The sequence below is a fragment of the Bufo bufo genome, chromosome 5 (genome assembly GCF_905171765.1).
Source record: "Bufo bufo chromosome 5, aBufBuf1.1, whole genome shotgun sequence".
NCBI lineage: Eukaryota > Metazoa > Chordata > Amphibia > Anura > Bufonidae > Bufo > Bufo bufo.
Genome location: NC_053393.1, coordinates 205,481,155 through 205,496,882, shown reverse-complemented (window position 1 = coordinate 205,496,882; position 15,728 = coordinate 205,481,155). Strand labels below are relative to the sequence as shown.

The following is a 15,728-nucleotide window of genomic DNA, read 5'->3' as shown; positions in this document are numbered from 1 at the left end:
AATAACAAAACAGTCAACAAATATTGTATTGATGTGTCAACACAAATTATATACACCATATACAGTTAGGAACAGAAGTATTTGAACACCCTGTAATTTTGCAAGTTCTCCCACTTAGAAATCATGGAGGGGTCTGAAATTCACATTGTAGGTGCATTCACACTCAGAGACAGAATAAAAAAAATAAAAAAATAAGATTGTATGATTTTTAAAGAATTTATTGCTGAACATAAGTATTTGAACACTTGAGAAACAGCAAGAATTCTGCCTCTCAAAGACCTGTTACTGTGCCTTTAAAAAGTCCACCTCTACTCCACTCATTAATCTAACTTAGGAGCACCCGACTGAGCTCTTTAAAAGACACCCCACCCCACAGTCAGTCAGACGCCAACTACTACCATGGGCAAGACCAAAGAGCTGTCAAAAGACACAAGAGAGACAAAATTGTGGACCTCCACAAGGCTGGAAAGGGCTAGGAGGCAACTGCCAAGAAGCTTGGTGAAAATAGATCAACTGTTGGAGCAATTGTTAGAAAAGACAACTGTCAGTCTCTCTCGGACTGGGGCTCCATGCAAGATCTCACCTTGTGGGGTATCACTGATAAGAAAGGTGAGGAATCAGCCCAGAACTACAAGGGAGAGCTGGTCAATGACATGAAGAGAGCTGGGACCACAGTTTCAAAGGTCACGGTCGGTAGAACACTACGCCGTCATGGTTTCAAATCATGCATTGAACGGAAGGTTCTCCTGGTCATCACATGTCCAGGCCCGTCTGAAGTTTGCCAATGACCATCTGGATGATCCAGAGGAGGCATGGGAGAAAGTCATGTGGTCAGATGAGACCAAAGTAGAACTTTTTGGTCTAAACTTCACTCGTCATGTTCGGAGGAAAAATAAGGATGAGCTGCATCCCAAGAACACCATCCCTACTGTGAAGCATGGGGGTGGTAACATCATGCTTTGGGGGTGCTTTTCTGCGAAGGGGACAGGACGACTGCACTGTATTAAGGAGAGGATGAATGGGGCCATTTATTGTGAGATTTTGAGCAACAACCTACTTCCCTCAGTCAGAGCATTGAAGATGGGTCGTGGCTGGGTCTTCCAACATGACAACGACCCGTGGGACACAGCCAGGATAACCAAGGATATCAGGATTCTCCAGACCTAAATCCAATAGAACAGCTTTGGAGGGAGTTGAACTTGAAACTCAGTGTTCCTCAGCAACAGCCCCGAAACCTGACAGAGGAGATCTGTGTGGAGGAGTGGGCCAAAATCCCTGTTGCAGTGTGTACAAACCTGGTCAAGAACTACAGGAAACGTTTGACCTTTGTAATTGCAAACAAAGGGCTCTGTACCAAATATTAACACTGATTTTCTCAGGTGTTTAAATACTTATGTTCCGCAGTGCAAGACAAATACTTTCTTTTAAAATCATACAATGTGATTTCCTGAATATTTTTTTTTAAAATTTTGTCTCTCTATTAGAATTCTCGCTTGGAATGTACGCGGTTTGGGGGATAGAGGAAAGAGACAAGCGGTCTTTGATTTGACACAGATCCACCTCCCAGCAATAGTATGCTTGTTGGAAACGCATCTTACTGGGGAGACCTCCAGGGTGGTCGGCAGGGGATGGGCTGCGCACACGTATCATTCTACTTTTTCCAGCTACTCCAGAGGTGTTACTGTTTTGATACATAGAATGATTGATTTCGTGTGCGAGGCATCCTCTGTCGACCAGCAAGGGAGATTTATCTTCCTATATTGCAGGTTGAGGGGGAAGACATATATCCTGGCTTTTGTCTATATTCCACCGCCATTCTCCTTTTCAGTCCTTAATTCTTTGCTATTATTTACGGATAAATGGCCAGAGTGTCCAACATTGATTATTGGTGATTTTAACTGTGTCATTAATCCTCTATTGGATAGGGTCTCTACGAGTGTCAAGGGAGATAGTCCAGTTCAGGGGTCCCCCTTGGCACGGTTTTGCTTTGAGGCTGGGTTCGAAGATGTTTGGGGATACCTAGGACAGGGTAAAAGGGCTTTTTCATGCATTAGTAAAGCAGGTAAATCTATGTCCAGAATAGATCTTGCACTGATAAATAGTAAATATGTGAGACTGGTAAAGCGAATGAAGTACGAAACAAGGTCAATCTCGGACCATTCGCCGCTACTCCTTGAACTTTGTTTGACCCAGGAAAGACACATACAGAGACCTCCATTTAAATTAAACCCTTATTGGTTATCAGTAATAAAGAGACATGAAATAATCCAGAATGAAATTAACCGATTCTGGGATAACAACTATGGCTCAGCAAAAATTCAAGTGGTATGGGACACTTTTAAGGCCTATATGAGGGGAATGATGGTCAGTAACATTGCGAACCTCAGAAAGGAGTACGGGAAAAAACAGAAAAACCTAGAAGAACTTGCATCTCTGGCGACACAATCCTTCTATACAAATAAGACGGAGGAGAATAGGGAAAGTATGCAAAGGACCACACAAGCATACTCTAACTTCTTGTTGGACAAGGCCCAACAGAGCTTATTTTTCAAAGGGCAAAAATATTTTACAGAGTCAGGGCGACCTGGTAAACTTCTGTCCAGAGTGATCTCGAGTCAAGAATCCAAAAAATATATAGATAATGTCCGATTGGCTAATGGTAGGACGGTTAGTGGACAGGGTCCTGTAGAGAAGGCCTTTGTGGACTACTTCCTAGATCTTTATAAAGCTGAATCCAAGATTACAGATGATATGATGGATTCTTATCTTGATGGCATTGTTTTTCCAACTATTACTGGGGCTCAAAAGAAAGCACTTGAGCTAGAGTTTTCAATTCAGGAACTTGAGGGGGCTATTAAATTATGCTCGACCAATTCCACCCCCGGTTCAGATGGACTCCCATACGAATTCTATAGTAAATATTAGGGATGTCCCGATACCGATACCAGTATCGGTACCGATACCGGGCATTTGCACGAGTACATGTACTCGTGCAAATGTCCCCGATACCACTGCCGATACCTGTGCGCCGCTTCTATGTGTCTGTGTCTGTGTCAGTCCGCAGCCTGCCCCTGCACCTCGCACAGGTAACAGCTTCAGAGGGCAGCAGCAGGCACTGTGTAATAGGAGCAGACAGTGGAAGCTAGCTCCGCCCTGCCCCTCCCCGCCCTCCAACCAATCAGAGACTCACAGCACAGGGAGCGTTGTGCAGGGACTCAGAGAATCGTCTGACAGTTTATTAGTTAAAAGAATCTAATGAGTCACAGACTGTGTCACCGAGTCCCTGCCAGGCTTCCTGCTCTGCGGCTCCCTGTAAGTCCGTCCGGGGGAAGGGGGGGGGCATTATTAGCATAGCATGTAGTGGAGCTGGGTGTGTACAGGGTGCATATAGCAGAGCAGGAAGTCTGGCAGGGACTCGGTGACACAGTCTCTGACTCATTAGATTCTTTTAACTAATAAACTCTCAGACGATTCTCTGAGTCCCTGCAATAACGTCTCCTTGTGGCCGCCCCATACAGTGTAACGTCTCCTTGTGGCCGCCCCATACAGTGTAACGTCTACTTGTGGCTGCCCCCATACAGTATAATGTCTCCTTGGAATGTTATTGGTTCTGTTTTTGGGCCTTTTGGTTGGTCAGTGGTCAGAAAATACATGTGTGTGTATTTTATTGTTAAAATTAGTATCGGTAATTGGTATCGGTGAGTACTTAAATAAAAGTATCGGTACTCGTACTCAGTCTTAAAAAAATGGTATCGGGACATCCCTAGTAAATATAAGGAGTTTATTCTCCCTAGACTGCTGGGGGTCTTTTCTGAATCGGTGGAGGATGGGAAATTGCCAGATTCAATGATGGAAGCCGTGATAACATTAATTCCAAAAAAAGGCAAGGATCCTGCAGATTTAGAATCGTATAGACCAATCTCACTGCTTAATGCAGATGTAAAGCTTCTTGCAAGGATTTTGGCCACAAGGCTTTCTAGGGTTATTTCCTCCATTGTCCATCCAGATCAGAACGGCTTTATTCAAAACAAGGGTACGCATCACAATCTGCATCGGCTCCTTGCTAACATACAGGCCCCTGGGGGGACTTCCCGCTCCATCCTGTCATTGGATGCCTCTAAGGCCTTTGACAGGGTGCAGTGGCGCTTCCTCTGGAGGGTTCTGGCAAGGATGGGCTTTGGGGAAAGATTTATAGGTATCCTCAAACTTTTGTATAGATCTCCCACGGCAAAATTAAGTCTTAATGGGATCCTGACTATTAGTTTTGATTTAAATAGAGGCACGCGCCAGGGCTGCCCACTATCCCCATTGTTATTCGATATTTACATTGAACCCCTTGCTATGGCCATTAGGCAGGAGGATCAGGTTAAAGGATTTGGTACACTAGGAGTGCAAGACCGTATCTCTTTATATGCGGATGATGTTCTTTTTTTTATAGATCACACGGAAACAACTCTTCCCAGAACTATTCAAATGGTTAAATCATTTGGTGAGGTGTCCGGTCTTCTTATAAACTGGTCTAAGACCAGTTTGATGCCAATAGGCCCGTTACCACAAAAAGAGGTTCTTGTGACTCAGTTGGACATTGTTGACACTTTTCAATACTTGGGCTTGATTATATCGCCCAGGGTTGAAAATTTTGTACAACTTAACTTGATCCCCCTAATAACGAAAACTAGAGCTAAAATAGGGATCTGGCTGAGACTTCCCCTATCCAGAGCTGACCGAGTCTCACTGGTCAAAATGGTGATACTACCACAATTCCTTTATGTGCTTAGGAATACACCTACCTGGATAGAAGATACATATTTTAAACTCATGGAAAGAATAATTAAGGATTTAGTGTGGGGAAGAAAACGAGTTTGAATAAAATTGGAATATCTATAAACCTCCCCTATCTTAAAGGGTATTTTATGGCTGCCCAGTTATTGATGTGCTATGAATAAAAAAACAGTGCACTTTTAGGGAGGTTAGTAGGGAGTTACGCTCATAATAATATATTTACCCTGCTGGAATCCGTGCTACTGAGGAGCCAAGAGCGGGGTTACAGAGAGACTATAAAACTACTTTTGAAAGTGTGGGCTATTACTAGAACATGGCTGAAGGTAAAGGGTTCACTTACATTCACGCCTCTTTGGCATAATGTACACTTACAGATGTTAGATGGTATTGCAGTGGACACATTTTGGCAAAATAATAGAATTTTGTATATTTCACAAGTAATTAAGGATAGAGAGATTAAGTCATTTACAGAGTTATCACATAATGTAGAAAACCTTTCATGGTTTAGGTACTTTCAATTGCGTTCAGCCTTATCTAGTCTGGACGATAAACTGGTGTTGGATATAGATAGTTCATCCTTCTTGAATGATTGGACAGGGAGGACACTTTCTAGAATGAAGATTTCAAATATATATAAACTATTACTTAAGGCACGGTTTAGTGATACACAGTCACCAGGACAAAGAGCCTGGGAGATGGATTGTCCGAATATACAACCAGAAGGGTGGGGGAATATCTTTGTGAATCTAGGTTTACTATCCCAGAACTTTAATCATGTTCTAGTACATTTTAACATTTGCCACAGACTATATGTCACCCCTATATGGTTGAATAAATGTGGGCTAAGAGATACGTCTAAGTGCCCTAAATGCGACACCTCAGGTGAGGACTATCTCCATATGATCTGGACCTGCCCAGAACTTATAAAATACTGGAATAGCATTAATAACTTCATCACCTATAAACTAAAAATACGAATACCCTTTGAACTACAAGTGTTTTTGCTTAATGAGTTTTCCAAAATAAATAGCCACAAGTATCAAAAGATCTTCCTAGGCAGGATACTGCTGTTAGCTAGAATTCTGGTTAGTCGGACTTGGTTTGCTCGACATACTCCAGAACTAAATACATAGATAAACCTAGTTAACAAGGTAAAAAACTACGAGCAAATCGTGTATAAGCAGAGGGAAGCGGATGAGAAGTGGATTACGATATGGGGCGGTTGGAAGATTTAATTAGTTGTGACAATTTTTTCTATCTCTTGGGATTGGGATAAGGGGAAAATATATTAAAGTTGGGGATTATTTATTTAATCCTTTTGTTTATTGCAATCTGTTTTGATATATTAATTAATAAAGATAATTAAAAAAATAAATAAATTCTGTCTCTCATAGTGGGAATGCACCTACAATGTGAATTTCAGACCCCTCAATGATTTCTAAGTGGGAGAACTTGCAAAATCGCAGGGTGTTCAAATACTTCTGTTCCTCACTGTATACTGCGAATAGTAACAAATGAATCCAAAAAAGGAATAAAAAAATCTGACATCTCGTTTCCAAATTTGGTCATGCTGAACAGATCCAAGTACTGTAGGGAGCTTTAAAGGGATTTTCTCACTCTAGACATTTATGGCATGTCCACAGGTTATGACATAAATATCTGAAAGATATAGGTTCAGGTCTGACAGCTATCTAGAAAGGCTCCCTCCATGCCCTATCCTGCTGGCGGGAAAAAAACGGACTGAGTGAGGTGGCAGTCCACTGTGCTTTTTCCCTTAGAAGGGAACTTACTGTAAAATTATTCTACCAAGGGGAATAAATATCAGCTGGTGTGAAGAAAATGAATGGAAATTTTCATGAATAACAAATAGGGCTGGGTCGATTATGACAAATGTTAAATCGTGATTAATTGAACATGGAACCTTGATTTCGATTATAGAACGATTATTTGGTGGTGTGGCTTGGGGTATGACCCGGGGTGTAATTACCATGGGGTGTTGTACGACACCAATGGTTTGATCATATTTTGAGCTCTGCGCATTTTTTAAAGGCAATTTTTTTTTCTTTATTGGGTATACTCCTGTGTACATATGCTTAAGTATGAAATCACAATTTAACAAATATCACTTCACAATTTGCTACCCATTTTCTCCTGAATGCAGTAACACCCCACTTGTGGTCGTGTTGTTTGGGGATGTGCCAGGGCTCAGAAGGGAAGGAGCGGCATCTGGATTTTCTAACATGGAATTTGCTGAAATAGTTTTTAAGACTCATAACTTATTATTTCGTCAGCTCAGCTGTGTGGGGGCTTATTTTTTGCGGGACGAGCTGTAATTTTTATTGGCACCATTTTGGGGTACATTTGAGTTTTCCATTTTTGGGAGGTGAGGCCACAAAAAAGCTGTTGTGGCGTAATTTTATTTTTTTACACATTCACTTGATGGGATAGATCATATGTTATTTTTGCAGAGCCGGTCATTACGGACGTGGCGATACCAAATATGTACAAATAAGTTTTACACCTTTAGAGTATTTTTAGAAAAGCCAGAATTAGACTTACCGATAATTCAGTTTCCATAAATCCACCATAATGGCAACCAGATAGATTGACCCCTGACCTCTGTAGGGGCAGGAACAGAGAAAGGTTAAATTACCCCCTCCCACCGCCGTTCATCAGTGTGTTACTAGATTACAGTACTCCATAACTCAACTATATAAGATAGCTTTTTTTATTTTTTTTTGTATTTCTTCCAAAAATGTTTATGTTCTTTTTTTTTTTAATTTCTTACAAAAATGTATATATTATATTTATTATATTTTTTTTTTTGGGGGGGGGGGGGGTTATCGTGCCATCATGGTGGATTCATGGAAACTGAATTACTGGTAAGTCTAATTCAGGCTTTCCATTTCACCACAATGACGGCAACCAATTGGAGATCTAACTGATTACTCTAAATTAAGGGGGGCTATGGCCTGAAGTACTTTCCGTCCAAATGATAGTTCAGAGGACCCTGACAAGTCTAATCTGTAATGTTTTACAAACGTGTTCTTACTGGACCAGGTTGCGGCCCTACAAATCTGCTCCAGCGAAGCACCAGCTTTTTCTGCATATAAAGATGACATGGCTCTAGTGGAATGAGCTTTTATATTGATTGGGCAATTGAGTCCTGAATCTTGTAGCAATCGGAAATGGACTGTTTAATCCATCTGGTGATGAATGCCTTAGATACCATTTTCCCTTTAGGCTACTTTCACACTAGCTTTCGGAGCGGGTCCGTCTGATGTTTCATCAGACGGATCCGCTCCTATAATGCAGACGTTTGCATCTGTTCAGAACGGATCCGTCTGCATTATAACTTAGAAAAATTTCTAAGTGTGAAAGTAGCCTGAGCGGATCCGTCCAGACTTTACATTGAAAGTCAATGGGGGCGGATCCGTTTGAAGATTGAGCCATATAGTGTCATCTTCAAGCGGATCCGTCCCCATTGACTTACATTGTAAGTCTGGACGGATCCGCTTGCCTCCGCACGGCCAGGCTGACACCCGAACGCTGCAAGCAGCATTCAGGTGTCCGCTCACTGAGCGGAGCGGAGGCTGAACGCTGGCAGACTGATGCATTCTCAGCGGATCCGCCTCCACTGAGAATGCATTAGGGGCGGACAGCTGCGTTCGGGGCCGCTTGTGAGCCCCTTCAAACGGAGCTCACGAGCGGACACCCGAACGCAGGTGTGAAAGTAGCCTTATTTGTACCTGAAAATTGTACTAACAAGTTGTCTGCTAATCTGAAGTCTTTTGTGACCTCTAAATATTTTAGGACCGTTCTCCTGACATCCAGGGAATGAAATTCTTCCTCTTTAGAGTTTTTAGGATCTATGCAAAAAGAAGGTAGTACTATCTCTTGCTCTTTATGGAAATCAGATACTACCTTAGGTAGAAAACCTGGGTCTAACCTCAGGGCTATTCTGTTATCCCGTATGGTAAGATAGGGTTCTCCGATAGAGAGGGCTTGTATTTCCCCCAGTCTCCTGGCCAATGATATGGCTATGAGGAAAGCAGTCTTGTGAGATAGAAACTTAATGGAACTTCCCTCTAATGGTTTCAAAGGTTGTCTTTTTAGGCCCTAACAGCAGTTAGGTCCCAGGAAGGGGCTCCAGGTCTAAATGAAGGTTTTAATTTAGATGCAGCTTTGAAGAATCTTTTAATCCATCTATGGCTAGACAGATCAGTATCAAAGCAAACGCTCAGAGCTGATATTTTAACTTTCAGGATAGAGGGTCTAAAGGCCAAATTCAAGGCCCTTCTGAAGAAACTCAAGAATCTGCTAAAGATTAGGTTCTGAGTGATTGGGTGTGATTACTCCTGCCAAGGAACAGAACTTTTTCCATATCGTTAGATATATGGATGATGTCACCTTCTTCCTGCTTGCTTTCAGAGTGGATATAACTTCCTCTGATAGACCCTTGCGTTTCAAGATGTCGGATTCAGGGTCCATTCTGTTCACTCATCCTCGTCCGGAATTCTTGAAGTTATCGGGCCCTGCGTCAGAATGTCCTTCCTGGGGGAAAGGATCCATGGTTGTTGTGGTGCTCTCTTCAATAGGGACAACCAACTCCTTTTGTGCCAGAATGGCGTTATCAGAATCAGATTGGCTCTTTCCTGAATGGCCTTCTGTATAACTCTGGGAATTAGCTGAAATGGAGGAAAAGCGTAAGCAAGATCCCAATCCCAGGTCTGAGAGAACGCATCTATCGCCTAGGGGCTGGCCCCTGGGATTTAGAGAGTAAAAGAATGGAGCCTTTGAGTTGTCCCTTGAGGCAAATAGGTCTATGGATGGACGACCCTATCTTTTTGAAATCATGTTGAAAATTTTTATGTTTAAAGACCATTCTCCCTGGTCTACTTTTTTCCTGCTTAGGAAATCTGCTACATATTTTTTGCTTCCTTTTAGATGTATGGCTGAAATAGACTTTACTGTATTTTCCGCCCAGGAGAATATTTTCCCTGACAGGTTTCCTAGCTTCACTGACCTTGTACCCCCCTGATGTCTTAGGTAGGATACAGTCGTCACATTGTCGGAGAATATCTTTAACTGCTGGCCCTTCAATTTCTCCTTGGCAACCTTTAAGGTTTCCCAAACTGCTCTGAGTTCACGATAATTTGATGACTGGGCAGCTATCTCTGGAGACCAGATTCCCTGATAGAGATTTTCGCCGACCTTTGGTCCCCATCCTATACAGCTTGTGTCGGTGGGGATTACTATCGATGGTGCTTTCTGCCCGACTACTTATTTTTTATTTTTGAATTTAGCCACCATAGGATGGAATCTTTTACATGTCCCGGGATCAGAAACTTCTGGTCTTGTGAGGTCTGCCGTTTGTCCCAATTCTTCAATAACCAGGCCTGGAGAGTTCTATAGTGGATTTGACACCAGGGAACTGCCATACGATGCAGGCTGTCATTAATCCTAACAGACTCATGGCTTCTCTGATGGAGTAGAATCTTCTTCTAAGGAATTCTTGTGTCGCTTTCTGTAAGGATTCTATTCTTTCTAGTGGAAGAAAGGATGCTTGTTTTGTTGAATCTAGGAGTATGCCGAGGAATTTCATTCTCGTCTTTAGTAGTAGGACTGACCTTTCTTACTTTATTACCCATCCTAGATCATCTAAAAGATGACAAAATCTGCCTAGAATTGCTTCCATCTGATGTTTTGAATCTGCTATTAGAAAATCGTCCATATAAGGGACTCTAGTTAATCCCTCTTTTCTTAGGAAAGCCACCATCTCCACTATCAATTTGGTGAAGACCCTGGGTGCAGATGAAATTCCAAAGGGGAGGGCGACGAACTGAAAATGGACGATGTTCCCCATAGGATCTTTTATGGAGCATCTTAGGTTCTCCTGTGATTGAGCTTGGATCGGGACGTGATAGTATGTATCTTTTAGATCGATCGTACACATTAATGCGTTCTTCCCCATCAGCGGGATGGCAGTGCTCAGAGATTCCATTTTGAACTTCCTGTATGTTATATGCCTGTTCAGGTCCTTTAAGTTTATTATGGTTCGGTAAGAACCCCCAGTTTTTTTCTTTTACAAGGAACAGATTTGAGTAATGGCCTTGTCCCAGTTGGGACTGAGGCACCTGAACAACTACTTCTAATTTTAGGAGCTCCTGAACACCTGCCAGATATTTTTTAGGAGTATCTTTGAGGAATGGTAAGTGACGCGGAAACGTGTTGGCGGCCCAGGGGTTTGACGTTATTGATTCCCACTGAGAAACAAACCCTTTTAGTCTCCCCCCTATCCTGGCGTCATTGTCTGTCTGTACTTTTATTTTGGGGATTGAGGAGATACCAGAAAGGGGGGCGTGGTAGAGGGTAACTCCAGCGTGCCATTTTGCCCTTCCCCCGATAAGACCTTTCCTGGTTACTTTGGGAACCAAAGGGCAATTTTCTCCTAGGGGGTCTCTCCTCAGGGAACCCTTTTTTCTGATCTGTGGCCTTTTCTAGTTTTTTGTCCAGGACTGGCCCAAACACATACTCTCCGGAGACAGGAATTGAATATAAAACTTCTAAGATGAAGGTATCTCCTTCCCAAGATTTCATCCAGAGAGCTCTCCTAGCGGCATTTGATAACGCTGCGTCTTTAGCCTAAAATTTGACTGTTTCAGCCGAAGCATCCGCTAAAAACCCTGTTGCACACTTTAGTAAGGGAATAGACTCTATTATTTCTTCCCTTGGAGTTTTATTAGCTAGATGATTCTCTAGCTCATTTAGCCAAAGGTACATTTACCTGGCCACCGATGTAGCTGCAATATTAGTCTTTATACTGTACATGGCTGCTTCCCAGGATTTACGCAAGAGGCTATCATCTTTCCTCTCCATGAGGTCTTTTAACTGAGTGGATTCCTAAAAATGTAGCGAGGTCTTTTTATTAATCTTCGCCGCCTGTATATCGATTTTTGGTATCTCATTGAAAACTTTAGACTCAGTAGGATCAAATGAGAGCCTACTCCTGAATTCTTTAGAGATTCCAAGTCTCTTTTCTGGATTCGCCCATTCATCCATTACCATCTCTTTGATGTTTTCGTTAATGGGAAAGACTATCGTTTGGCCTTTAGCCCACCGAACATTTCATCTTGTACAGAATGGGGTCTCTGAATATCCTCTATCCCAATCGTCTTCCAGACCGTCAAAGTCTGAGGAGGAATACTTTGCTAATCTTTGGCGTTTGGGAGGCTGAAGGCCAATGGTCTCCTCACGGAATGATGCCAGAGAAGATTTAACTTCCTCTTGGATCATAGACCTGAATTCCAGCATAATAGATGTCTGTTCCTCTCTTACAATTCCTGATATATACTCTTTACAGAGCTTTTTAGAATATTGTTCAGGAAGTCTTGCATAGCATTGAATGCATTTTATCCTTCTTTTGGGCTTCTTCAAAGCCACTTTAGAGACCTATAGCAGGAGAATAAGACCAGCAGTGCAGAATTCCTTAAATATATCTGCATGTATATGCCCAGGGAATACTGACTCAGCTAAAAATATATGCAGGAGCCATGCCCGGAAAGCACTCCATTAAGGGAGAGGGAGAGAAAGCAAATCTCCCCCCCCCCTCCCCCCGAGAAAGCGGCAATCACTCTGATAATGCATGGCCCCCCCCATATATTCAGAGTCTGCTGCCATACACATCCCCCCATCGGGGAACTCACGGTTTGTTGTAAAGGAGCCTCCAGCTCCCTGGACGGCTGCATCTTGGGGCCTGACATCTTCCTGGCACCAGACTTCCCTCAGTTCTGTGCCTGCCTGCTGCCAAATTTAGCGGCACTTCTGGGTATGCGTGCGTGCACTGCGAATCCGGAAGTGAAGTCAGACACCGGCGACAAGGAGATAGGAGGCAATGGCGGCATTAGGGTAGGCTCCTGATCAACCCTGCCAGCATTGGAATACACCAGAGGCCAGGTCACGTACCTGGGAGCAGATTACCGCAAGGGAAGGGGCAAACTCCCGATGTGGTGCCCAGGTAAAAAATAAGAAATAAATATAACAGTTGTCTTCACCTTCCTGACTGGCAGAGAGGCCTTCCTCTGTCCTGACCACTGTAGGGGCAGGAACACACTGGTGAACGATGGTGGGAGGGGGTAATTTAACCTCTCTCTGTTCCTGCCCCTACAGAGGTCAGGGGTCAATCTCTCTGATTGGTTGCAGTCATGGTGGTGAAATGGAAAAAATGTTTTTTGTGTTGCGATTTTTTTTTAGGGCCATATATATATTTTTTTATTATGGCTAAGGTCTTGTTTTTTGTGGGATGAGATTATGTTTTTATTGGTACCATTTTGGGGTACATAGGACTTTTTAATTGATTGATGTTATGTTTAGTTGAAGGTACATGGAGGGACATTAAATTTTTCTTTTTTTTACTATTGATTTCTCCTGTAACAGGGGCTGACATGGTAGCCCAGCTATAGGGGGAATACAGCCCCCAGAAAGGCTGTACAGCAGTATACTATTCTGTACAGCCTCTCTGCAGGGCTGACCGAGATCTCAGGAAGAGTCTCCCAGCACCTGCGGAACACCGAGCCGGAGCAGGAAGTGGCATTGTGCTTCCTATCTGTATATACCTACTTGCCTTCTCTATGGGAGCCCTGCTGTCACTGACAGCAGGCTCCCTGCTCAGCGGATGCACGATTAGCGTGCAGCTGCAATCTCTGAATTGACATTCCAAAACATCCAGAAACTGAACCGAATAAACCAAAAAGTGTCGTCAGTTATAGGGTTATTCCGACATTAAACTTTTCTAGGCTGTTTGTTACAATAGCACACCCTGCAAATTTTAAAATCACTTATATAAAAAATATCCTATCAGGGCTGAGCTCAGCAACCTGGTCACGTGGTGCCCTCCTGGTACTTCCTCTTTGCTCCAAGAACATGTGCTGTTCATCGTGCACGTGATCCTGGAGCTTCAGTAGCACCTACCAAAAACGTGTCAATCAAGCACTGATGACACGACTGCCCCCTGCTCACCATCCACAGTGCGCATGCATCAGAGGGAATGTAAGCGCAAGCGCACTGCATCTATATAGCCAAGCGGTTCCCGTCCCTATTTATATTCAGGATGGCCAAGCGTCCCCCCCATAGCCCCACTCCACATCCCTTCTGTCCGTGAAGGTCCCTGTCCCCATTCATATTCAGTATGGCCAAGCATCCCCCCCACAAACTCCACATCCCTTCTGTCCATGCGCACTACCCCCCCCCCCCCCCCCCCGTCCACATTCATATTCAGGATGGCCAAGCGTTCCCCCCCCCCCCTCCTTCCCCCCCACAGCCCCATTCCACATCCAAGCAGCCCGGGTAAAAAGAGGGAGCTCCCTCCCCATCGGGCCACTGCGCTACAGTGGCAGCGTCCCAATGGTTACCATGGCAACCGGACACCTTGCATCTGGCTTGCCATGTTATATCTGGCTTACTGTGAGTCCAATACACTGCAGTAGACTATACAGTGTACTTCAATGTATTGAAGAGGCATCAGACACACTGGATCTTCAAGAACCAAGTGGGTCTGGGTCAAAATAGAGTAAAAAAATAAGTGGTTAAAAACAATATTTGCAGAACTAAAATTTTTGCCCATCTCTCCTAAAAAAAATTTTTTTTATAAAAAGTGATCCAAAAAGTCGTATGCACCCCAAAATGGTACCAGTCATCTCATCCTGCCAAATATGAGCCCCTACCTAAGACAATAACCAAAAAATAAAATAAAAATGGCTCTCAAAATATGGCAACATGAAAAAAAGATTATGCTATTCAAAATTGCTTTCACTGTGCAAAACTTAACAAAAATAAAAATTATACACATATTGGGTATCGCCGCCTTCGTAACAACCTGCTCTATAAAAATAACACATGATATGGCCCCACAGGTGAATGTTGTAAAAAAAAAGATGTAAAAAAAACTAAAAACTATGGCAATTTGTTTTTGTCACTTTGCCTCACAAAAAGTACCAAGCAATCAAAATGGTACCAATCAGTCATCTCATCCCGCAAAAATTGAGACCCAACCAAACATAAATCGCCATAAAAAAAATAAAAATAAAATAGCTGTCAGAAAATGGCAACACAAAAACAAGATTTTGTTCAGTTCAAAAATTCTTTCACCGTGTAAAACTTAAAAAAAAATAATATAGACATATTGGGTATCACCGCGTCCATAACAACCTGCTTTATACAAATATCACATAAAAAACCCCATCAGACCTTTTTTTCCGCTTGGTTCCGTATACGGAGTGCAAAAAACGGAACGTATTCATTTCAAAGGATCCGCAAAAAAAAAACTAAAAAAACACGGAAGGTACTCCGTATGCTTTTCATTTCCGTTCAAAGATAGAACATGTTCTATTATTGTCCGCATAACGGACAAGGATGGGCCTGTTCTATCAGGGGCCAGCTGTTCCGTTCCGCAAAAAACGGAATGCACACGGACGTCATCCGTATTTTTTATGGACCGCAAAATATTGAAAAAGCCATATGGCCGTGTGCAAGAGGCCTTAGGTGAATGTTTTAAAAATAAATAAAAAGTGTGCCAGAACAGTGATTTTATTGTCACCTCACCTTACAAAATGCATAATATCGAGTGCTCAAAAAGTCATATATACCCCAAAATGGTATCAATTAACACGTCACCTCATCCTGCAAAAAATGATCCCCCACATAAGACAATCGCTCAAAAAATAAAAACCAATGGCACCCGAAAACCAATCCACCAACATCCGCACTGCAAAAGCCATTTGGCGCTCCTTCATTTCTGAGTCCTGCCATGTGCCCCTACAGCAGTTTACCACAACATATGGGGTGTTGCCGTATTCAGGAGAAATTGGGTAACAAATTATGGGGTGCTTTTTTTTTTCCTTTTATCCCTTTTGAAAATGAAAAATTTAGGGCTAAAGCAACATTTTACT

At 42.8% G+C, this 15,728-nt stretch overlaps 1 protein-coding gene across 2 annotated transcripts in view; it reads right to left on the bottom strand.

Annotated features, from left to right (window-relative positions):
• The window catches only part of TOPBP1 (DNA topoisomerase II binding protein 1), a 318,299-nt gene that overhangs the window by 81,642 nt on the left and 220,929 nt on the right, over positions 1-15,728 (bottom strand). The window lies entirely within an intron of this gene.